At 43.9% G+C, this 26,545-nt stretch overlaps 1 non-coding gene across 1 annotated transcript; it reads right to left on the bottom strand.

Annotated features, from left to right (window-relative positions):
* Nucleotides 1–8,000: 8,000 nt before the first annotated feature.
* On the bottom strand, nt 8,001–8,138 carry LOC119925006. The gene has a single exon (XR_005449678.1). It is a non-coding gene; the product is annotated as a small nucleolar RNA SNORA7 (small nucleolar RNA).
* Between the last annotated feature and the right edge of the window lie 18,407 nt (nt 8,139–26,545).

Below are 26,545 nucleotides of genomic sequence, written 5' to 3' on the forward strand. Positions count from 1 at the left end.
TTCCCCCTAGGCTGCAAACTCGCTGTGGGCAGGGAAAGTGTTGCTAATTCTGTTATATTGTACTCTCCCAAGTGCTTAGTCCAGTGCTCTGCACATAATAAGCACTCAATAAATGCCATTGATTGATCGATTCTCTCTCTTTCTCTCATGTGTATGTGTCGTGTGGGGATTGGAAGGGGTGGGTCTATGAACAGGTAGATTTGGTTGACTCGAGCCCTAGATTTTGGTGGGATCTTGCATTTGTTGTAGCGGGGACTCTCACGCAAGCAGGGGCCTCCATAATAAGGGACTTTGTATCCTCTCCCTCCTACCCTCCCTCCTGCTTTGCCACATGCCTGCTGTGTGACGTTGGGCAAGTCGCTTAGCTTCTCTGTGCCTGTTACCTCAACTGTGAAATGGGGAGTCACTTCCTTCAACTTTGATTGCAACCCCTGTGTGGGTCAGTGTTTGTGACTGACCAGATTATCTTGTATCTAGCCCAGTGTTTAGAACAGTGCTTGACACATAGTAACTACTTCTTCTTCCTCCCTCCTCCCTCCTTCCTCCTTCCTCCTCCTCCTCTTCTCTCTCCTTCTCCTCCCTAACACAACTTAAATTAGCACCTCTATGTGAATGACTTCCAAATCTACAAGACCAGATTTCAGCCCCTCTCTTGCTTTACAAACTTGCTTATCTTTCTGCATCCAGAATAGCTTCATGAGGATGTCCTTTCTGCATCTTTCAACTGAGCATGTCTAAAGCTAGACTCTCATTTACCCTCCTAAATCCACTTCTTGCCTCAATGTTCCCCTCTCCTTCAACCATATCTTCCTGGTCTTCAGAGTCTGCAACCTCGGTTTTATCTTTGGCTGCTCCCTCTGTCTTGCCCCTCACATGTGGTCTCATGTCAATCAATCCTGCCAGTTCTTTTTCTATAATATTTCTCAGATCCTTTTCCTTTTCACTCCATCTGCCACCACCATCCTGGTTCGAACTCAATACGATGATGGTATTTTCCTACTTAGTGGTCTCTCTGACCTCTCCCCTCTTCTGACTGTATTTCTGACTATATTTCACTTTCTATCCTAAAACATTCTATTCTTATCTCTCCTTTCTTAAAAATCTCCAATAGTCTTTCAGTTTCAGTTTCTGTCTGCATGAAGCAAAACTACTGATCATTTGTTCACAACGGCTTTCCACCAGCTTTTTCCTAGTTGCGTAACGGCCCTCTTTGCCAGTTACTTTCTTTAATGGTATTTGGTGAGCACTTACTATGTGCCAGCCATTGTACAAAGCACTGGGGTAGATACAGTGCAGTCGGGTTGGACACAGTCTCTGTCCCACCCGGTGCTCACAGTCTTAATCCCTATTTTACAGATGAGGGAACTGAAGTACAGAGAAGTAAAGTGACTTACCCCAGGTCACACAGCAGAAAAGTGGCTGAGGCAGGATTAGAACCCAGGCCCTCTGATTCCCAGCCTATGCTCTATCCACTAGGCCATGCTGCTTCTCATACTGCTTCTCCTTTCCGCGTCACCTATGCCCTTGGGCCTGTCCCTCGTAAATATTAGGTACTCAGCTCACAGCACTTACCTGATTTGCTTGTATTCACCCCAGTGGTTAGTACAGTGCCTGGCACATAGTAAGCAATTAACACACGCCACAATTATTATAATTATTATTACTAATATTATTATTATTTGCATACCCGTATACTCTGATACATCCCCTACCTGTAATTTATTTTAATTAATTAATTCATTCATTCAATCGTATTGAGCACTTTCTGTGTGCAGAGCACTGTACTGAGCACTTGGGAAGTACAAGTTGCAACATATAGAGATGGTCCCTACCCAACAACGGGCTCACAGTCTAAAAGGGGGAGACAGACAACAAAACAAAACATGTGGACAGGTGTCGTCATCAGAACAAATAGAATTAAAGCTAAATGCACATCATTAACAAAATAAATAGAATAGTAGATATGTACAAGTAAAATAAATAGAGTAATAAATCTGTACAAACATATATACAGGTGCTTTGGAGAGGGGAAGGAGGTAGCGTGGGGGTTGGATGGATTTAATGCTTGGACTCCTACTTTATTGTACTCTCCCAAGCACTTAGTACAGTGCTCTTGCAGATCTAAGCACTTGATAAATTCCATTCATTGATTGATTGGAATGAACAACTCCTTTATAGAGAAAAGGGTTTTTTTCCTACTTATTTTTCTAAATGTATTCATCACGGTCCATTAGCATTTGTTGTTGGAAGGAATGCATTGTTCTTATATTCTTATTTCGCATCTTTTGCTGCACCTAAAATACACAGGGAAATTTACACACATTTATTAGTTAATTCTCATAATGTTCTCTGTGGCAGGTGGGTTGTAAATGCTGTTAAATTGTCATTTATTTCCTTGCAAGAAAAAGCAGTATTTGACTTTGGCTAGGTGAAAAAAATCAAAGTCTATACAAATTGGCTAAGATCATTATTTTCAGAAGTGTCGTGCCTTTGTTCTGAGATTTATAAATGGTTTGTTATAATTAGCTTGTCGTATATCTGTAGGAACACTGTGTTTATGTATCTAGCTTTTACCATGACAGATTACAATGTCAGAACCTCAAAGAGGTGCAGACAATGATACATGAAAGGATGACTATTCCACCAGAAAGTAAAAGCAGCTGAAATTCAATACCCACTGAAATAACTTTAAAGAATCAGTTTCTTCAATAGGAGAATGAGCATTAAATATTTATAAATACTCATCGAAATTATTTCGTGCCTTTTTTTCCACTGGTCGTTTGATTAAATGGTAAGGACGTATTGCAGTATATTGAAGAAGACTTCCGTTCTAGACCTCTTAAGACTGAAACTCCTCACTCTCAGCTTCAAGGCTGTCCATCACCTCACCCCATCCTACCTCACCTTCCTTCTCTCCTTCTCCAGCCCAGACTGCATCCTCCGCTCCTCTGCCACCGCTAATCTCCTCACCGTGCCTCGTTCTCACCTGTCCCGCCGTCGACCCCCGGCCCACGTCCTTCCCCTGGCCTGGACTGCCCTCCCTCCACACATCTGCCAACCTACCTTTCTTCCTCCCTTCAAAGCCCTACTGAGAGCTCACCTCCTCCAGGAGGCCTTCCCACACTGAGCCCCTACACATAGTGCTCTATTGTGTTTTGATTTGGTGTATCTATCCAAATCTTTGCGCTAGTTTTTGGTTTTGTCTCTTTGTACCGGTCTGCAGCCCCCTCTTCTCACTTTTATAATCAATCAACCAATCAATCAATCAATCGTATTTATTGAGCGCTTACTATGTGCAGAGCACTGTACTAAGCGCTTGGGAAGTACAAATTGGCAACATATAGAGACAGTTCCTACCCAACAGTGGGCTCACAGTCTAAAAGGGGGAGACAAAACCAAACATACTACAAAATAAAATAGAATAGATATGTACAAGTAAAATAAATAAATAAATAAATAGAGTAATACATATGTACAACCATATATACATATATACAGGTGCTGTGGGGAAGGGAAGGAGGTAAGATGGGGGGATGGAGAGGGGGACAAGGGGGAGAGGAAGGAAGGGGCTCAGTCTGGGAAGGCCTCCTGGAGGAGGTGAGCTCTCAGCAGGGCCTTGAAGGGAGGAAGAGAGCTAGCTTGGCGGAGGGGCAGAGGGAGGACTCTCCTGAAGTGCAGGGGCTGTGTCTCTGTATTCTTTCCCACAGTGCTCTGCACAGAGTAAGCACTTAATAAATACTATTGCTACTAAAAAGAAATTGAACAAGGCAAATGAGGAAGCAACGTCTCTAAGTCACCCGTCTTAGGTTTGAGCTATTCGTTCTTTTATGTTCCTTTTTTATGGACTTTATTACATGCGGGAAAAATGTGTGAGTTTTACTGGCTTGGTGGGAGCTGGCTGAGTTTCTTGCCAAAGTGTTGAGAAAACTCTGAATTCTGTGTACGCAAGGGACGAGTCCCAGATGCTTAGTTATTATAACAATGCATATATTTTGCACAAATATGGCTGTTAGGAACCAAGACTTTCATTGCAATTTTTCAGCCAGTATCACTTCATTGTTTTTCTCATAAGTACACAGCCAACTTGTTGTTCTAACTTGAGTTGAAAGATTATAACTTTTTAAAAAGATCTTGTTTGTGATCCATAATCGGGGGGCCTGACTGATAGACAACAGAATCCATGGATCGTGTTCCTTCTGTACTTTTCTTTCCAGAAATTGGTCATTTAAGATTTTCTGCAAAGTCCAAAGGCAGAATTATGTGTGACATTTAAGTGCTTAATGTTGGCATTTGTTAAGCACTTACTATATGCCAAGCACTGTTCTGAGCGCTGGGGTAGATACAAGGGGATCAGGTTGTCCCACGTGGGGCTCACAGTCTTAATCCCCATTTTACAGATGAGGTAACTGAGGCCCAGAGAAGTTAAGTGACTTGTCCAGAGTCACACAGCTGGCAATTGGCGGAGGCGGGATTTGAACCCATGACCTCTGACTCCCAAGCCTGGGTTCTTTCCACTGAGCCATGCTGCTTACTACATGCTAAGCACTGTGGTAGATATAAGATAATCAGGTCAGCTACAGTCCCTGTCCTGTATGGCACTCATGTTCTAACGGGGAGGGAGAATAGGTATTTAATCTCCATTTTACAGCTGGATAAAATGTGGTACTGACAGTCACGGGACTTGTGGCTCAGTGGAAAAAGCACGGGCTTGGGAGTCACAGGTCATGGGTTCAAATTCCGCTTACCAATTGTCAGCTGTGTGACTTTGGACAAGTCAGTTCACTTCTCTGGGCCTCATTGACCTCATCTGTAAAATGGGGATTAAGACTGTGAACTCCACGTGGGACAACCTGATCACCTTGTATCCTCCCCAGGGCTTAGAACAGTGCTTTGCACATAGTAAGTGCTTAACAGATACCATCATTATTATTACTCAGCCTTATGCAGCAGGTAAGTGACAGAGCCAATATTAGAATTCAGGTTCTCTGTCCTTCAGGAAGTGGACTAGTATAAGTGTAAAGTATCATTACCAATAATTATTTACAAAGCATCTGTTTAAGGAGCTGACTACAGAACTGTAGAAAACAAGTGACACTAACAGTATCCCTGCTTTTTAGAGAAGCAGAGTGGTTCAATGGAAAGAGCACGGGCTTTGGAGTCAGAGGTCATGGGTTTAAATCCCAGCTCCGCCAATTGTCAGCTGTGGGCAACTCACTTAACTTCTCTGTGCCTCAGTTACCTCAACTGGAAAATGGGGATGAGGACTGTGAGCCCCACGTGGGGCAACCTGATCACCTTGTATCCTCCCCAGCGCTTAGAACAGTGCTTTGCACATAGTAAGCGCTTAACAAATGCCATTATTATTATTTTTTTTAGGAACTTGCAATTTAGGAGTTATTTTCTACGAACGAATGCCCTCCCTCCGCACATCCGCCAAGCTAGCTCTCTTCCTCCCTTCAAAGCCCTACTGAGAGCTCACCTCCTCCAGGAAGTCTTCCCAGACTGAGCCCCCTCCTTCCTCTCCCCCTCCTCCCCCCACGTTACCCCCTTCCCCTCCCCACAGCACCTATATATATGTATATATGTTTGTATGTATTTATTACTCTATTTACTTATTTATTTTATTCATACATATTTATTCTATTTATTTTATTTTGTTAATATGTTTTGTTTTTTTGTCTGTCTCCCCCTTCTAGACTGTGAGCCCGCTGTTGGGTAGGGACCATCTCTATATGTTACAAACTTGTACTTCCCAAGCGCTTAGTACAGTGCTCTGCACACAGTAAGCGCTCAATAAATATGATTGAATGAATGAATGAATGAATGAATGAATGAACATTAATGCGGTGAAAAAACAAACAGGATGTAAAGGGACACTTTGAAGCCTCACAGACATTAGCAAAAACAGTTAATAGTAGACGTATCTTTTTTTTAACCTTCTGTTACGTTTAATAAAGTGGGATTGAGAAACATTTAAAATGTCTTTGGCACTTTGGCATTTATATAGCAGGTGCATTCATTCATTCAATTGTATTTATTGAGCGCTTACTGTGTGAAGAGCACTGTACTAAGCGCTTGGGAAGTACAAGTCTGCAACATATAGAGACGGTCCTTACCCAACAACGGGCTACTCAAGGGGAAATTCTCTCTGTTTCTTTAGGAGCTAATTTTTCATTCATTCAGTCATTCATTCATATTTATTGAGTACTTACTGTGTACGGATCACTGCATTTGGGAGAGTAGAATATGACAATAAATAGACACATTCCCTGCCCACAACAAGCTTCAGGGATGTATGTATGTATCTTCCTTTTTCTTCCAAGATGAATTTTCATTGCTGGTGAGATTTTATTGTGTGGTTGTGGGCAACTCTAGACTGTGAGCCCATTGTTGGGTAGGGACCGTCTCTATATTTTGCCAATTTGCACTTCCCAAGCGCTTAGTACAGTGCTCTGCACACAATAAGCGCTCAATAAATACGATTGAATGAATGAATGAACCGAGAGACCTCTCTATACTGGGTAAATGGCAAGCTCTCCCTTTGCTGTGTTTTTACCATTTCTTCAGTCATCTCAGTCTTCGTATATATTTATCTGTTTATGTGTCTGTTACTGATTTACTCCTTTGTGTTTTTGATATATATAGATATTCTCAGGGTCTTTTAACGATTGTTTGTCTATTTATGTCTGCTCATCTTCCCCATTTGATACATTTATCTGTTTATGTGTCTTACTGATTTAGTCCTTTGTGTTTTTGATATATAGATATGCTCAGGGTCTTTTAACTATTGTTTGTCTATGTCTGCTCATCTTCCCCATTTGAGTGTAACTTCTGTAAGGATGAAAATAACATATTAAAATTCTTCTGGGTCCCCAGTGCCTACTGAAGTGCCTTGATCACAGGAGATGCTTAATCAATACTGTTGATGATAATGATGATTTTGAAGTATTGATAAGGTGTTTAATCCATCCCCTTGGTCTCATGATCTTCTTAAAGCTTCTGCTCTAGAGAATTAGCATGGCCTCGTGGACAGAACACTGGCCTGGGAATCAGAGGAGCTGGGTTCTAATCCCAGCTCTGCCACTTGTCAACTGTGTGACCTTGGGTGAGTAACTTCACCTCTCTGTGCCTCAGTTCCCTCAGCTGTAAAATGGGGATTAAGACTGTGAGCTTTATGTGGGACAGGGACTGTATCCAACCCAATTTGCTTGTATCTACCCCAATGCTTAAAACAGTGCCTGGAACCTAGTAAGCGCTTAACAAATGCCACGATTGCGGCTTAGTGGACAGAGCATGGACTTGGAAGTGAAAAGAACCTGGATTCTAATCCCAGCTCTGCCACGTCTTCTGTGTGACCTTGGGTGAGTAACGTCACTTCTCTCTGCCTCAGTTCCCTCATCTGTAAAATGGGGATAAGACTGTGAGCCCCTTGTGGGACAGGGACTGTGTCCGACCTGATTAACTTTTATCTACCCCAGTGCTGAGAACAGTGCTTGGAACACAGTAAGTGTTTAACAAAGACCATAATAATAATAATAATAACCTTACCAAGTTTACCCAAACTGTCAAACAGCCAATAGCAATGTTGTCTTGTTTATGGCTTGTCCCTCTAGGTTGCAAGCTCCCTGTGGGCAGAGAACATGTCCACTGACTGTTATATTGTTCTGTTGCACTCTCCCAAGTGCTTAGCATAGTGCTCTGCACCCAGCAAGCGCTCAATAAATACGACTGACTCCTCCTTATTTATGGTTCCCCTATTTCAGATCACTGGGAGGAAGCTGTGTCGTGTCTTATGCTGTCAAATTGCCTCCGACTCATTGCGGCTCCATGGACACATGTCTCCCAGAATGGCCCACTCCCCATCAGCAATCGTTCCGGTAGTGTATTCATAGAGTTTTCTCTATGAAGTGGTTTACCATAGCCTTCTTCCACATAGTAAACTTGAGTTTTCACCCCCAACTCTCTCCCATGCTGCTGTTGCCCAGCACAGGTGAGTTTTGGCTTGTAGCAGATTGCCTTCCACTCACTAGCCACTGCCCAAGCTAGGAAAGGAATGGGTAGGCCTCTGCTTGACCCTCCTTCCCATAGCCGAGACTGGTAGAGTACTGGAAACTCCCCAGGTGTGATCCCGAGAGGGGAGAAGCTGTTTAGTTATCCTGTTATCATCCATTCTTGTCCCCTGAGGAAAGCTCAGCATGGCTGAGGAAAGCTGGGTAGCACTGAGCATTGCTTCAGTGGTGGATTGACTTTGTCCCAAGAGCCTCTTGGTGATTGTTGTTGCTTTGTCATTTTAATGTTCTGGCACACAAGAGATCCTAGTGAATGCTGAAGGAGTTGGGTTGATTTATAATGACTTATAATGGTATTTTTTAAGTGCTCACCGTGTTCCAAACACTGTTCTAAGCATTGGGCTGGATTATTGGGTTGGACACAGTCCTTGTCCTATATGGGGCTCATAGTCTAGGTATGAGGGAATCCCCATTTTATAGATGATTTTAGAGTAAAATCCCCATTTTACTTGTACATATTTACTATTCTATTTATTTTATTTTGTTAATATATTTTGTTTTGTTGTCTGTCTCCCCCTTCTAGACCATGAGCCCACTGTTGGGTAAGGACCGTCTCTATATGTTGCCAACTTGTACTTCCCAAGCACTTAGTACGGTGCTCTGCGCAAAGTAAGTGCTCAATAAATATGATTGAATGAATGAATGAATGAATCAATCAATCGTATTTATTGAGCTCTTACTGTGTTAGAGCACCGTACTAAGCGCTTGGGAAGTACAAGTTGGCAACATATAGAGACAGTCCCTACCCAACAGTGGGCTCACAGAATGAATGAATGAATGAGGGAATGGAGGCCAGAGAATTTAAGTGACATGCCCAAGGTCACACAGCAGACAAGGGGCAGAGCTGGAATTAGAACCCAGGTCCTCTGACTGTCAGGCCCGTGCTCTTTCCACTAGGCCAAGCTGTTTCACTGACTTGTTGGAGGTCCCAGTCCTGTGCTTCATAAACGGCTGGACACTACAAAGGTGCTATATATTTTCAGTTGCATCCCAAATCTGATGACAAAATCCTGTAATAATGGCGGTAATGGTTGTTAGAGATAGAAACCGTAGCAACGAGAATGAAAGAGCCGTTATCAAGGTTACGGATTATGACAGAAGATTGGACGTTCTGGAGAAAGAAAATATGTCTATAAAGTCGCTATGAATTGGAAATGACTTGATAATATTTGAGATATATACAAATATATATAAATATAATATACATATATATATATATTCATGAGAAGCAGTGTGGCTCAGTGGAAAGAGCACGGGCTTGGGAGTCAGAGGTCATGGGTTCAAATCCCAGCTCTGCTGCTTGTCTGCTGTGTGACTTTAGACAAGTCACTTAATCAATCAACCAATCAATCAATCAGTTATATTTATTGAGTGCTTGCTGTGTGCAGAGCACTGTACTAAGCACTTGGGAAGTACAAGTTGGCAACATATGGAGACGGTCCCTACCGTTAAGTGGGCTCACTTAACTTCTCTGTGCCTCAGTTACCTCATCTGTAAAATGGGGATTAAGATTGTGAGCCCCACATGGGACAAATTGATCACCTTGTATCCTCCCCAGAGCTTAGGACAGTGTTTTGCACATAGTAAGTGCTTAACAAATATCAAAATTATTATTATTATTATTATTATTATTATTAAGCACAGACTTTATGACTAGAACTGGGGTGGTTCCAAGAAAATCAGATTAGCCACAAAGGGGAATCACCATCTCTCCCCATTTTACAGATGAGGAGACTGAGGAGGCACAGGGAAGTTGTACCTTCCCAAGCTTTTAGTACAGGACATTGCACTCAGCGGGTGTTCAATAAACGCTATCAATGCTACAATTATTGTTAAGTTGTAACTTGTCCAGCAGACCAGTGGTAAAGCTGTGTTAGAAGCTGGGTCTCCTTATCCTAAATTCTGTGCTCTTTCCACTGGGCTACACTGCATCCTTGACTTCATTTTCTACTTCTTTGTCTGTCTGCATTGGATCGAATAGAGTACTTCCTGGGGAGCAGGATTCTCTGATTCGATAATAAAAATCTTTGTATGGTTGTAAGGTATTCTTGCGTACAGACTAAAACCAACTTTGGTACGCTTCAGGCTTATTGTTTGTCCGGAGAGCTTCATTGATTCTGTCAAGCCGTTCACGTCTTCTTGCCGGTGTCTTGCTAGAGCACAGTTATAATCGTACAATGGAGCTTTTAATGATGTCTCTATAGTTGATTTGGGTGATTTTCAGAGGACCGGAAAGATATTTTGATACCAGGTTTTGGGTCTCTTGCCATGCCTTCAAGCCTGGATATATAGAATTAGGTTGACAAACACTGCACCCTATACCTAGCTCTGAATTACTTCGTGAGTATTGGCATGGGTTAGTTCCGCCACTGCAATACATCCCAACGAGTTGCTTTGGTTTTTAGTAGAGTTCTGTGCGCAACCGAATTTATTAGTGGCTTTTAGTCGTCATGGCCCTTGGATAGGGACAAAAGTTTTTCAAGTTCTTCGAGTACTGGTTAATGATCTTAGTGTTCCTCCTTGCCTGTCTCTTGGGTTTGCGGTGTAGTATCAGGGCCATCGCCAGGGAGAAGAGAGGTGGTCTGGGTAGTTTCTGCTAATACCCATCTCACCTTTATTCCTGAAGGAAGTGATGGGTCATGGCATGTGATCTTGTCAAGGAAAGCAGCCTAGACTAACGGAAATGACGTGGGTTTGGGAGTCATCATCATCATCATCATCATCATCAATCGTATTTATTGAGCGCTTACTATGTGCAGAGCACTGTACTAAGTGCTTGGGAAGTACAAATTGGCAACATATAGAGACAGTCCCTATCCAACAGTGGGCTCACAGTCTAAAAGGGGAAGACAGAGAACAAAACCAAACATACTAACAAAATAAAATAAATAGAATAGATATGTACAAGTAAAATAAATAAATAAATAAATAGAGTAATAAATATGTACAAGCATATATACATATATACAGGTGCTGTGGGGAAGGGAAGGAGGTAAGAAGGGGGGGATGGAGAGGGGGAGAGGAAGGAAGGGGCTCAGTCTGGGAAGGCCTCCTGGAGGAGGTGAGCTCTCAATAGGGCCTTGAAGGGAAGAAGAGAGCTAGCTTGGCGGATGGGCAGAGGGAGGGCATTCCAAGCCCGGGGGATGACGTGGGCCGGGGGTCGATGGCGGGACAGGCGAGAACGAGGTACAGTGAGGAGATTAGCGGCGGAGGAGCGGAGGGTGCGGGCTGGGCTGGAGAAGGAGAGAAGGGAGGTGAGGTAGGAGGGGGCGAGGTGATGGACAGCCTTGAAGCCGAGGGTGAGGAGTTTCTGCCTGATGCGCAGATTGATTGGTAGCCACTGGAGATTTCTGAGGAGGGGAGTGATATGCCCAGAGCGTTTCTGGACAAAGATAATCCGGGCAGCAGCATGAAGTATGGTTTGAAGTGGAGAGAGACAAGAGGATGGGAGATCAGAGAGAAGGCTGATGCAGTAGTCCAGACGGGATAGGACGAGAGCTTGAATGAGCAAGGTAGCGGTATGGATGGAGAGGAAAGGGCGGATCTTGGCAATGTTGCGGAGCTGAGACCGGCAGGTTTTGGTGACGGCTTGGATGTGAGGGGTGAATGAGAGAGCGGAGTCGAGGATGACACCAAGTTTGCGGGCTTGTGAGACGGGAAGGATGGTAGTGCTGTCAACAGAGATGGGAAAGTCAGGGAGAGGGCAAGGTTTGGGAGGGAAAACAAGGAGTTCAGTCTTCGACATGTTGAGCTTTAGGTGGCGGGCAGACATCCAGATGGAGATGTCCTGAAGGCAGGAGGAGATGCGAGCCTGGAGAGAGGGGGAGAGAGCAGGGGCAGAGATGGAGATCTGGGTGTCATCAGCGTAGAGATGATAGTTGAAGCCGTGGGAGCGAATGAGGTCACCAAGGGAGTGTGTGTAGATCGAGAACAGTCGAGATCGAGTCAGTAAATGTGATCCTTTTCCAGCACTCTCATTTTACAGATGGGGGTACTGAGGCACGGGGAATTTAAGGGACTTGCCTACAGCAAGCAAGTGGCAGAGCCAGGATTAGAAACCAGTTCCTTCGAGTCCCAGACCTGTGCCCTTTCTACTAGGCTGTACGGTTTCCCCAAAACAAATCCGGTGGTGATTCCTTGAGGCCCCTACGTTTAGGAATGCCTGATCCAAGTGTACAGGCATCTGAACCATCAGATACGGGGGTTTATTATTCTTCACGCTTTTAAGTGTAGTGGTCATTTCCAGGTTCAAATGAAAGCTATCTCTTTCATTCAGGAAGCTTTCTATTGTCCATAGCGGTACACCTTCAACAGTGAAAGCTTTGTCCAGAAGAGCCCTGTTTTCAATCGCTCTGGCTGTGTTACATTTTTCTTTGACCTTAAACTGGACTTCCTCCATTAGCTGGTGTGGCAAAAACCATTTTTTAGTACTCCCACAGGGTTTTGATGGCTTAAAAAATTTGCTTTTCCCTCCCATTTTCCGAGCAACTGTGGGTGCATTTCTGAGCCCTTTTTGCAACCAAAAATTGTGTCCGTTCTAGGATGCCGTGAGGCTTTGTATGTCACCTCAAACCAGGTGAGAAGTCTCTTTCTAGAGCTCAGTAAATTCATCAGTGGTACTTATTCGGCTCTTACTGCGTGCAGAGCTTTGTCCTGAGAGTTTATGAGAATACAATACAAACAGAGTTGGTCGAGAGATCCCCAGCCCATAACAAGCTTACAGTCTATAGATGGAGAGAGACATTAATATAAAGAAATTACCCCCCTGAATTTTGCAGAAGCAGTGGTCAAATTCTCCAATACTGTAGGCCTCTTTTCTGGAACATTTTACCACACTATTTTATTGGGGGTGAGCTTTTTCTGAGTTTTGCAGCTTTCACTGAGTTTGGGGCCCTGGGGAGAGGTTGTTAGCAATTTTCTGATAGAGAAATTAATTTTTCCAATTATGCTCACAGAATAACTTGGGGGTTGGCCTTTGGTATCCTTCAGGGGGGACGTAGTCAAAATTTTCCTTTGCAACTAGGACACGTCACTGACGCATCTACTGTGGAGTATTTATTTTGTAGGTAGAGAAAATGCGACTCTGGTGTACCATTCCAAAAGTGAGTATATAATCCTCTGGTAATTAACTTCATTGGTCTCTGTCAATTCCTGACGCTATTTACATTAAAATGGAATTAGTAATAAGACTATGCAGTGTTTCAGTCGTATAAGCTTATCAGTCTGTAATAAAATATTTGCTCTCAGTGACAGAAAGTGTTTTAAAATTGTTCATAATAACCTAATTTGATAACTGCTTATCCATTATTAATAACATCTGGCAGGGAAATTACACAGGCTTCATGACTCATGCGACCAATAAGGAACCTATCATTTCCGTAATTATAAAGAATTCATATCCCATTCATTTGACCATTATGGCTCATTTTGAAGTAGCAGGATTTAAAAATTTATACAGTTTTTTGAATGAAAAACCTGCCTGGTAATTTCTCAGTTAGTCATGTACACTTTTAGATGAGAGGGCCATTTGATGGAGGAGGGAAAGATACGCTATCGAGTCAGATGCAGTGTGGTGCTCTGTTGCTAGCCCGATGACAAGAAGCAGCATGGCATAGTGGATAGAGCACGGGCCCAGGAATCAGAAGGTCAGGGGCTCTAATCCCTATTCTGCCACTCATCTGCTGTGTGATCTTGGACAAGTAATTTCCCTTCTCTGTGCCTCAGATCCCTCACCTGTAAAATGGAGATTGAGACTGTGAGTACCATGTGGGACAGGCACTGTGTCCCACCCAATTTACTGGTTTCCACCACAGTGTCTGGCATATAGTAACCACTTAATAAATACCATTATTATTATTATTGTGATTTGCATCCCCTTTCCATCTTCCTTTAAATGCTGAGCCTAATTCTCCAGGCTTCCATTTTCCTGCTCTCCTGGGGGAAGCTAAGACTTGGCCTCCTGGAAGAATTTCCAGATTATTGGGGGGTTCTTTCTTCTCCTGAACAACATGGCCTTTCTCCAGGTTGGGACTGTAGCCTGCCCCTGGTAGGCCGAAGGTATCGTGGGAAGGCTTCTGGGTACGGAAAGAGGTCATGGGTTCAAATCCCGGCTCTGCCAACTGTCGGCTGTGTGACTTTGGGTAAGTCACTTAACTTCTCTGGGCCTCAGTTACCTCATCTGTAAAATGGGGATTGAGACTGTGAGCCCCCCGTGGGACAACTTGATCACCTTGTAACCTCCCCAGTGCTTAGAACAGTGCTTTGCACATAGTAAGCACTTAATAAATGCCATTATTATTATTATTACCCTGGGGAATCTGGCTCGGCACTGGTCAATTTCTCGTTTAGAGAACACTGCTGCGGAACTGGGATCATGTTGAACAGGTCCTGGGAACTAGTCTTATTCAGGGGGTGAGGGGGGTGAATGGTTGGGGAGGGAGTAGTCCTGCCACTCAGGACAGACAGCTTCAAGCCCTGAAATGTCTTGAGGTCCTGAAGGCACCCTTGATGCCTCGAAGCTTGGAAATTGGTCCTGTTTGCTTTTCGGTGTGCTTAGAAGGGCGTGTTGCCAGGGAAAACTTGACTAGGGCTGATTCGGGACATGACGGCTGCCAGCCTTGACTTCAAATGCATAACCTCCTCGGTGTCTGGCTACATCGTGGTGGGGGGGTCCTCTCACAAACTCAGAGGAGGCAGTCTCCACAAATTCTCCCCTTCTCATAGGGCTGCCAAAAATTACTGACACGAAGACGTAAGCCTGAGCTCCCGGTAATCAAGGTCAAAGATATCCCAGGATAATTTTCACTGTTGTGAAACTCTCAACAAATCTGTGGTTATTAGGTGGTGAGTCAGTTTTGTGGGACAGAAAAGCCCTCTCCCACCCTCCCTTTTCATCGCCGCTCATCTTTATTTGGAGATGTGCAAATACAACAGTCGCTGATGTGATTTTGATGAAAAGTGACATTGGCAGACAATGACTCCTGACCAAAGAATCTGAGCTTTTGGATTCCAGCATTTTATGGTCTGCAAGATATAAGCTTTCTGGCATTTGCTGCACATGCTGACAGCTTCAGCCGAGTCCTTTTAAGCTTACGGGGGCCGTTTCTCACTACTCATTTGGTATTGTCAGTAAAAAGGACGCAGCAAATGGAACAGTAGAGAGTAGACTGAATGAAGCATTTGACTTGGTAGTGAAGTCCAGTAACCTATCAAGAGCAAAATCAATACTCCATTTTCTTGGACTCAAGGTGCACAGAGTCATATGGAGAAGGCACTACTATACTGCAAACAGTTTGTCAGGAAGGAATTTTTATTTGTTTACCCCAACAGCAAAGACTTTAGATACAGAAGCAACCACGAGGGAAATGGTTTGCGTTCTCTAGGGTGAATTTTCAACAAGAGCAATGAGGCTTTAATATTAATAGACATCATCTTAATAACGTAGTGGTGAATCTAAATCTTCCTTCGTCATTTGAAGATTTTGCCTTTAAACTCATTGAGGAGCAGCGTGGCCTAGTGGAAAGAACACGGGCTTGGGAAGCAGAGGTGGCGGGTTCTAATCCCAGCTCTGCCACTTATCAGCTGTGTGAACCTGGGCAAGTCACTTAACTTCTCTGTGCCTCCGTTACCTCATCTGTAAAATTGTGGATTAAGACTGTGAGCCCCAGATGGGACAACCTGATTACCTTGTATTCAACCCAGCATTTAGAACAGAGCTTGGCACATAGTAAGCGCTTAACAAATGCCACCATTATTGTTATTGATAAGAACCTTGATTTTTATTGACTTCTGGTTCTCTGCCCTCCTTCTTCAGGAAGGCTTCTCCCTCTAGACTTTGAACTTATTGTGGGCGGGGAACGTAGCTGACCTCTCTGTTGTGTTGTACTCTCCCAAGCTCTTAGTAGAGTTCTCTGCGTACAGTAAGTGCTCAAAAATATAATTGTTCAATTAATTCAGGCTACCCTTGGCACTGATGTATTTTTATCCTCAATCCTTATACAGCAGCATGGCCTAGTGGAAAAAGCACAGACCTGGGACTCAGGTGACCTGTGTTCTAACCCTGGCTCTGCCACTTGCCTGCTGTGTGACCTTGGGTAGCTCACATAACTTCTCTGTGCCTCAGTTACCTCATCTGAAAAATGGGGATTAAATCTTACTCCCTCTACTTAGTGAGCCCCATGAGGGACAGGGGCTGTGTCCAACCTGAATACCTTTACCTACCCCAGTGTTTAGAACAGTGCTGGCACATAACAAGTGCTTAACAAATACCATAATTATATATTATTATTATTCATATTCTTATACTTAATCCTTTAGCTATTTCATCCTCTAGTGGGTATTACTACCTGCTATATCCTTATTCTTTCTTCTGCTCCTATTATAACTATTATAATAACAATAATAATCATATTTATTGAGCACTTATTGTGTGCAAAGCACTGTACTAAGTGCTTGGGAGAGTACAATATAACATCAAACACATTCTGTACCCACAACCAGCTCAAACCATTTGTAAATAATTTTTGCCTGCCTGTATTCTCCATTAGATTACTCCTTTACTGTTGCCAACTTGTACTTCCCAAACACTTAGTACAGTGCTCTGGGCACAGTAAGCGCTCAATAAATACGATTGAATGAATGAATGAATGAATTAGATTATTATTTGCAGTCAAAGAGCATGGGTTGGGCTTAGTATTGTGTTAGTGCTCAATAAATACCCCTGATTGATTTCTTTTAAAACTCTGACACTTAATTCTCTCCTCCCCACTCCTCCTTAAGGGGTGGAAACTGCCTCCCCTCTCCCTTATTCTTAGGTGCATCCCTGATTGGGGATTCAGCTGGTCTCCTATGGATTCCTCCAAAGTTTTCCTTAGACACTTCCTTGAGGACCGAGGGAAACTCTGGAACAAGGCCTATGGAAAATCAATCCAGCTCAACGAAACCATATGGGCGGGGAATGCGTTTGCTCACTTTTCCAAGCACTTAGTACAGTGCTCTGCACATAGTACATGCTTAATAAATACCACTGCTTGCTTGACTGTTCGATACAGATTTCTCCATGGCATCTAGTGGGAAACTAGTCTACATCACTGTGAGCTCTGGGACAAATGGACTTGGGTAGGGACCGTCTCTACATGTTGCCGACTTGTGCCTCCCAAGAGCTTAGTCCGGTGCTCTGCAAACAATAACGCTCAATAAATGTGATTGAATGAATGAATGAAATGGACCACTTTTATCCACGGACAGAGAGTCTCTTCTGTGCTGCATTTCAATTATTCTATGTCTGCCCAGCTTATCCATTCAAACTGTTGCACATCATATGCCAAAATCTAAAGAAGACCAGTCATGTATCTGATTGAGAAAAAACACTTTTATTTTGATAAAAGAAATAGTTGAAAGGCTCATCAATCCTCCTGTCATAAGAGTGCTCATTAGCTGGGAACTGGGGAAAAAGAATTCCAGCCCTCCCCTCCATGCTGTGCCCCCCTCTTCATTTCAGGGGGGCACTCCGGCCCTCTGGAGAGTTTAAACAACTCCTCAGAACAGCCAAGAAAATCAGCATTTGGCCAGGGCCTGGAGATCTGATAGGGGTCAGAAGGGAAGTCAGGCAGAGGGAGTAGGAAAAAATCAGGCCTGGGCCACAAGGAATTGGTCATGTTCCCTCTCCTTTCTCTTCCCTTCATATTTTTCCGTGGGAAGCTGCATGTGGGGAGGGAATGTCGAGCCTGGGTCTGGGAGCAAAAATCTCTTTTTTCTACCAGTGTTCAGAAAATCGGGAGGGAGGATTCAGGCACCACTGACTCCTCTGACCCGGCTGCGACAGACACCGTCGTGGGGAGCAGGGAGAGAAATGGAGGGAGGCTCTTCTTCCTCTCTGCCTAGGAGGACACATTGCAAGCCACTTCTTAGTCATAAGGGGAGAAGCGAGAGAAAGGAAAGCAGGACCTTGTTTGTTCTAGCAACCTTCATCTTAGCACCTCTTCTACTGCTTCTAGTCTCTTTGCAACTCACAGCCAGGGCCCAGCGGGGTGCTGAGGGAGCCACCCAAGCGCTTAGTACAGTGCTCTGCACACAGTAAGTGCTCAATAAATACGATTGATTGAATGAATGAATGAATGAACTAGCATGGCCGATTTGGTGCAGAGCTTAAGATTGGCGGGGGTGGGGGGGTCCTACTCTTAAAAAAAAGAACAGGCCTTTTATCATCAAAAGGAGAGCATGGCCTTATGTATCGGAATAGAGTGTCACTGTTTCTATGAGCAGTGTGTGTTAAAATGTGGTCTCATCACTTCAGCTCTTTCCCTCCCCATAATTGACCTTGCGCTGTTCGAAGCGATAGAATTGCAAAGATGTCCAGGCTGCAGCACAGAGAGAAGGTGCGACATGGGCGCTCAAACAATTTATGCCAGAGGAGGCCCAAGCAGAATCACGTGGGATCAGGGGAGGGAGGCCCGTCCCCTGTTTGTCACCATCATATTTATGCCTGGTGTTTTTTTTTTAATCTCCCTTCACTTCAGCTCCTGCCACCTCATCCCATGGCTCTGAAGTGACACCATTCTTTCATTCATTCAATCGTATTTACTGAGAGCTTACTGTGTGCAGAGCACTGTACTAAGCGCTTGGGAAGTACAAGTTGGCATCGGAAGTAGGGGGCATAACAGCTCCTGGACAAGGGAGGAGCAACACCCTTTTGGATTTTGGATTCCATCGAAGGTCCCATGTGACACCATTGTTGTGGGTAGGGAATGTGTCTGTATATTGTGTTTTCCCAAGTGCTTAGTACAGTGCTCTGCACACAGTAAGTGCTCATTAAATACGATTGAATGAATGAATGAATCATTGCCATATGTCACGTACCTGCCACATAGTACCGCACGTAATGTAATGTACCAACAGCGTGGCCGAAAGGAGCCTGGTATTTGGAAGTGCTGTCTGCGGTCACTCTGTGGGTGGCTGCAGAGAAGCGGCATGGCCTAGTGGATAGAGCATGGACTTGGGCATCAGAAGGACCTGGGTTCTAATCCTGCTCTAATCCTGAGTCTGCTGTGTGAACTTGGGCAAGTCACTTCACTTCTCTGACCCTCAGTTACCTCATCTATAAAATGGGGAATAAGACCGTGAGTGCTATGCGGGATAGGGACTGGGTCCAACATTATATCTACCCCATCTCTTAGTATAGTGTCTGGCACATAGGAGGTGCTTAACAAATACCACAATTCTTTTTTTTTGCCTGGGGGTGGGCTGGCCTCAGCAAACCAAGAATCTGCTCTGACCTCACATATGAAAGCAGAGCTCTGGCCCCCATCATAGTTCCTGGAGTGTTCTGCTGGACCAAGAAGATCCAAATGACATCAAGGTCAAAACGGCAATTTTTCAGCATCTAAAACCACAACAATCCCCAAAGCAGAAACTGTGGTTATCGGCAACCTTATCCACACTTTACAAAATGGGAAATCTGTCCATTGGGAATGGCTTCTTTGATCACCACAAGTAGCCTCTGTTTTCCCCATCAATTATTTGGCAATTCATGAGAGTAATTGCGGCTTTAATGGGTGATTTGTCTTGTGAAGGCATGAGAACTGTTTACCACACAATGTAGGGCTTATTGAGATTTCTCAAATGTGGGTAAAGGGACTCTGAGTTGAAAAAGCAGTTTGAAACTGAACAGTTGTGAAAACATTTCCTATAATTAACATAATTGAATTCTAAAGTTTGAATGCTATTTAAATAGACCTCTCCTTTATAATAGTTGACCCAAGTGTAATAGGGTGAATTGCTCAGCCCTAAATATCATATATGCCAGCCTGTATTCTAGAATAATGATAATTACTGTAATTGTCCCAAGCACTATATCAAGCCCTGAGGTAGATACAAGATGATCAGGTGGCATGGGGTTCACTGTATGAGTAGGAAGGAGAACAGGTATTGAATCCCCATTCTGCAGATGAGGGAACTGAGGTAGGGAGAAGTTAATTGATTTGCCCGAGGTCACACAGCTGGTAAGTGGCAGAGCCGGAATTAGAATCCAGGTCTCTGTGCCTCAGTTACCTCATCTATAAAATGGGGATTAAGACTGTGAGCCCCATGTGGGACAGGCACTTTGTCTAACCTGATTATCTTATATCTACCACAGTGCTTAGTACAGGGGCCTGACACATAATAAGTGCTTAAGAAATATAGACTGTGAGCCCACTGTTGGGTAGGGACCGTCTCTATATATTGCCAACTTGTACTTCCCAAGCGCTTAGTACAGTGCTCTGCACACAGTAAGTGCTCAATAGATACGATTGAATGAATGAATGAATGAATTAAAATATCATAAAAAATAGAAATTATGTATTGATTGAGAGATAAACACAAAAATATGCATGGCAAACAACAAACATATTAGCACAATATAGGACAATCTTCGTGTGGTTGGAACTGTGAGTCCCACACTGACCTTTCAACTTAATATGCTTCCACAGGTGAACAACCCCATCAGTGACTTCATCTTTGAATAGAGATGATCCTTCCTTTTCTTCCCTTCTTTCCTTTCTGTGCCATCTTTCTCTCCATACCAAATGTTCTTGCATTATTGGCCCACTTTTAGGCATAATATTTGCAACCCCAAAATGGGAGAGGGGTTATTATGCTGAGAATTAAGTCTGTCAAAAAGAGGAGAAGGAAGAGAAAGAGGGTGCTTGAGATTGCGGATTTCCCAAGTGCCACATTCAGCAGGCGCTCAATGAATTCTAGTAATTCCCTTACTTCTGTCACAACCAGTCTTCCTATGCCAGAGTTTGCACCCCTACACAGGTCTCTATTGACACAGTGTGTTCTGACCCTTCTTTTCCTAACCCAGAGTTAGGAAAAGATACTACTACCGGTCAGTATCTATGGCGTTCTGACCTGACTCCTCTTCTTATCGCTCTCCCTTCTTACAAAAAAAAAAAAATAAATCTCCAGTTTTCTCGAAAATCTTGTGAGGGGATGGACTTTGTGGTGCATGCAATTATACTGACAAATTCGGTAGAAGAGTGCATGCAGAGGCGACTCCTCAAAATTTAGGCTATAGTAAAGTCCAGCGCTTTGCACATAGTAAGCGCTTAACAAATACCGCATTATTATTAAAGCACCACCAACTTGTGGTGGCCCCTGAAGTTGACAATTAAGCGTTTTAATTGCATTTGATGATTTGTACTGCCACATGAAGGGTGGGCCCCAGCGGGGAGAGCTGGAGACAGGGAGAACTGAGAAGAGGTTATTATTATTATTGTGGTATTCGTGAAGTGCTTACTATGCGCCAAGCACTGTTCTAAGCACTGGGGTAGGTACAAGTTAATCAGGTTGGACACAGTCCCATATGGGACTCACAGTCTCAATCCCCATTTTACAGATGAGGGAGCTGAGGCACAGAGAAGTGAAGTGACTTGCTCAAGGTCACACAGCAGACAAGTGGTGGAGCCGGGATGAGAACCCAGGTCCTTCCGACTTCTAGGCCTGTGCTCAATCTGCTAGGCCATGTTGCAGAAATCCAGTTGGGAAGTGATTAGGACTTATGCTAGGTAGTGCTTGTAAGCCCACTGTCTTTTAGACTGTGAGCCCACTGTTGGGTAGGGACTGTCTCTATATGTTGGCAACTTGTACTTCCCAAGCGCTTAGTACAGTGCTCTGCACACAGTAAGCGCTCAATAAATACGACTGATTGATTGATTGATTAAAAGTAGAGAAGAAGGAGGGAGATCCGTGAAACAGTAATCAAGAACATCCTGGAACTTGACAAACTGCCCCGCTCCAGTTCTGAGTGAGGTAAATCCAGGGACAGTCAATTTTTTTTTTTAAAAATGGCATTTACTAAGTGCTTACTATGTGCAAAGCACTGTTCTAAGCGCTGGGGAGGTTACAAGGTGATCAGGTTGTCCCACGGGGGGCTCACAGTCTTAATCCCCATTTTACAGATGAGGTAACTGAGACACAGAGAAGTGAAGTGACTTGCCCAAAGTCACACAGCTGACAATTGGCAGAGCCGGGATTTGAACCCATGACCTCTGACTACAAAGCCCGGGCTCTTTCCACTGAGCCACGCTGACGCGAAAGGGAGTGGTTGGGGAGGGGCGGAGGCTGTTAGTTGATTTCCCCAGAAAGCAGTTGCTTGATGCAGTTCTTATTTTTACATATGGTATATCTGAGAAAGGGATTTTTAGGGAATGGCCGCATTTTTTGTTTTATGTGCCTCCGAAGGCGAGATAGGTTTTGTTCTCGTATCAAGTCTTGAAAAATATTTATCCTGGCATCTTCTTGCCTTACTTTCCACATGGAGGCTCTCCGCTGTTTTCCAGCCCAATTACGAAACCCAGCCCAGACCTGTGTTCTCTGTAGAACTTCGAGTCTTTCAGCCAACTTTAGATGAAGGGCTGTCGGAAATGATGCTCTTTTAAATACCGACCCTTGTAAATCAGTCCACGGTTGCTTTCCTCTTGATTAGCCAAGTCCGGCAAATGGAAATGTAATCTCACCCTGGGTCAGGCTTGCTCCTCCGTTGGGCGGAACATGAGCGATCGGCGTTCAGGAGAGGAAATAATGGGGGATTTTTTAGTGGTTGCTTTGCTAACAGATTGAAAACAACATTATCTTCTTGGTAAATAAAGCATGAACAATAACTCCAGGTTACTCATGTTCCTCAATTATACATTCAATTTTGGTAATAAAATGAACATGTTTCTCAATAATACTTGGAATATAAATATACTGCCACTTTCTGCTAACTACTTTGTGTCGTGGAGCACTTCCCAATACAGACGTTACCTCTTACCCACTCTCGTCCATTAAAAATTAAATGCTTTTACCATAAATTATTAAAAGTGCTTGGTTGGCTGCAAATCAACAGTGGCATCATAAACTATTACGCAAGCAAGGGAGAGGTCTGATTAAATCTAAAAGATCAGAGGCTGGTACATCCCTGGGTATCCACCGGGAATTCAAAAGTGCAGGAACAACAATAAAATAGTACATTAAATGAGATTTTAAAAGTCTTTCAGGACTCTCAAAATTCATCAGTGGCTTTGCTTTCCAATTAACTATTAACTGAGAATCTTCTCCTCCATATATCGGTTACTCTGCCATTTATTTGAGTGTAATCTCATCACCCCCAACTCAGTAGCATATTTACATGTTTTACTAACATATTGGTAAACTGCCCAGCCCCTTAGGCCTGGACCTTATTGATTCCATTTCTCACCTTCAAACCTGAAGGGCAGAACGGTGTATTTTGTATCCCGATCTTGATTAAAGATGTTTTCTTTCACAAAATGCTCACCCGTACTACAGACATTCAGGAATCAAGTGCTCAGTACAGTACTCTGCACACAGCAGACTGAACGAACCTCGGATCGGACGGCAGTCGTCTTCTAGACCATCATTGCTTTGGGATAACTGGAGGAAAAACTTGTCTTTGACTCAAAACAAGTTTGGACTAATTAGGTTCAGTTGCTGAGCCTCCTTTTCCGGAGAGAACGTTCCTGTTAACGGATGAAACTTTCTTTATTTGTGAAGCAGGTTAAAAAAGGAGAAAGATTAATTATGAAATCTGCCTGGCGGATTCATGAGCTACGGATGAAACAGACTGTTTTCCCTTGGCCAGATTGGGGATGGTATTTTGAGGGAGGAAGAGAAATAGGGCACTTGAGATTGGAAGCTGACATTTAAATGAACTCTGTGGAAAATAGAGTAGGTATTTGAAATTAATAATAATAATGGCATTTATTAAGCACTTACTAAGTGCAAAGCACTGTTCTAAGTGCTGGGGAGGGTACAAGGTGATCAGGTTGTCCCACAGGGGGCTCACAGTCTTAATCCCCATTTTACAGATGAGGGAACTGAGGCACAGAGAAGTGAAGTGACTTGCCCAAAGTCACACAGCTGACAATTGGCAGAGCCGGGATTTGAACTCACAACTTCTGCCTCCAAAGCCCATGTTCTTTCCACTGAGCCACTGAGCTGCTTTTCTAATCAAATTTGCTTATCAAATTACTTTGATATATCTCCCACAAAGCTAAACAAAACAAATAAATCCTTCGCATCCTCTATCTCCCGACCCCCAAAGGTATTGGTAATTAGTATCACATCATCAAAACGAGGCTCAGTTAATAGGAGATGACCACTGGGATGATGTGGAATGCTAATGACAAGTAATGGCAAAGATGAGTCTGATATTTGGGCTTGGGGCAGCGCTCTGGAGAGTAGCCCGCTTGTCGCCTTAAAAGGCAGGTGGCAGAATCACAGGGCTGCTAGCCCACGAGTGGCACACACCAACTGCCATCAGCCCTGTGCCAAGGATGAGATGGGCAAAGACAGTGCCCAGGACCCATGACGGAAAACCGCGGTCATAGCAACCCCAGTCCTACTCAGAAAAAAAAAAAAATCAATCGTATTTTTTGTGCGCTTCCTGTGTGTAGGACAATCAGTCGCATTTCTAGAACACTTACTGTGTGCAGATCACTGAATTAAGCACTTGGGAGGGTACAGTATAACAGAGTTGGTAGAATGGTTCCCTGCCCACAGTGAGCTTACAGTCTAGAGGGGGAGAAGATAACCAAAATTACAGGGAGACGGCCTAGAGTATCAGTCAGTCAGTCAATCTTATTTATTGAGCACTTATTATGTGCAGCACACTATACTCAATGCTTGGGAGAGTACAATAGAACAATAGAACAGATACATTCCCTGGCCAAAATGAGTTTACAGTCTAGAGGGGGGAGACAGACTTTAATATTAATGAATCTAAACTGTAAGGTCATTGTGCGCAGGGAATGTGACTGTTTATTGTTGTACTTTCCCAAGTGCTTATTACAGTGCTCTGCACACAGTAAGCACTCAATAAATACGGCTGAATGAATGAATGAAATAACAGATATGCATGTAAGTGCTGTGGGGGATGACTTAAGGGAGCAAATCGGGGTGACTCAGAGCTTGGAGGCAGGTAAACTGGCTGGAGGAGGATAGGATGAGGCAAGTTTGGACTTCTGAGGCAATGGCATAGACGAGAGGGTGAAAAACACCCAAATGGACACCCGGACTGTTACGCGTGCATTAGCTCAGTCAATCAAGCAAAAACTCCTCACTCTTGGTTTCAAGGCTGTCCATCACCTCGCCCCCTCCTACCTCACCTCCCTTGTCTCCTTCTCCAGCCCAGCCTGCACCCTCCTCTTCTCCGCCGCTAACCTCCTCACTGTACCCCGTTTTTGCCTGTCCCGCGGTTGACCCCCGTCCCACATCCTTCCCTTGGCCTGGACTGCCCTCCCTCCACACATCTGCCAAGCTAGCTCTCTTCCTCCCTTCAAAGCCCTATCGAGAGCTCATCTCCTCCAGGAGGTCTTCCCAGACTGAGCCCCCCTTTTCCTCCTCTCCATCCCCCCAGCCCTACCTCCTTCCCCTCCCTTCATCTCTTGTTCATATTTGTACCGATTTATTACTCTATTTTACTTGTACGTATTTACTATTCTATTTATTTTGTTAATGATGTGCATATAGCTTTAATTCTATTTGTTCTGACTATTTTGACACCAGTCTACATGTTTTGTTTCGTTGTCTGTCTCCCCCTTCTAGACTGTGAGCCCGTTGTTGGGTAGGGACTGTCTCTATACGTTGCCGACTTGTACTTCCCAAGCGCTTAGTCCAGTGCTCTGCATCATCATCATCATCAATCGTATTTATTGAGTGCTTACTGTGTGCAGAGCACTGTACTAAGTGCTTGGGAAGTACAAGTTGACAACATGTAGAGACAGTCCCTACCCAACAGTGGGCTCACACAGTAAGCGCTCAATAAATACGATTGAATGAATGAATGTTTTTCTGTGCGTGTCTTCCTATGAGTCTGGGTTCCACCCACTTTCCACCCACACTGGGGCACAAAAGGGGTGGTGAAACCTGAACATATGCACATATACGTAGACACACAGCACAGATTATGTTTATATACATCCATGGAAACCCACAGTGGAACAGACACATTTGGAGACACAGACCTAGCATTACCATTACCTATGTCATTACCTAGCATAGATAATGACAACGATCATAATAATAATAATTGTGGTATTTGTTAAGTACTTACTATGTGCCTGGAACTGTGCTAAGTGCTGGAGTAGATGCAAGCCAGTCAGGTTGGACACAATCCCTGTCTCACATGAGACTCCGAGTCTCAGTCCCCATTTTACGGATCAGCTAACAGGCATAGAGAAGTGAAGCGATTTGCCCAAGACGAGTGGCAGAGCCAGGATAAGACCCCATGACCTTCTGGCTCCCAGGCCTATCCTGTATCCACTACATTATTAGCAACCTGATAAGCAAAGTGGCTAAATGTACAAACAAAGTTTGTGCTAAAGAACTTATGGCAGAAAGTCAGTTCTTTCCCCTCAGCCAAGCTCTCCAGGGTGAGCAAGAGAAAGCAGCCAACTGCTTCACTCCCAGCTTCCCCTCTATCCCCTGGAACCCCT

Source organism: Tachyglossus aculeatus, chromosome 2, assembly GCF_015852505.1.
Source record: "Tachyglossus aculeatus isolate mTacAcu1 chromosome 2, mTacAcu1.pri, whole genome shotgun sequence".
Lineage (NCBI taxonomy): Eukaryota > Metazoa > Chordata > Mammalia > Monotremata > Tachyglossidae > Tachyglossus > Tachyglossus aculeatus.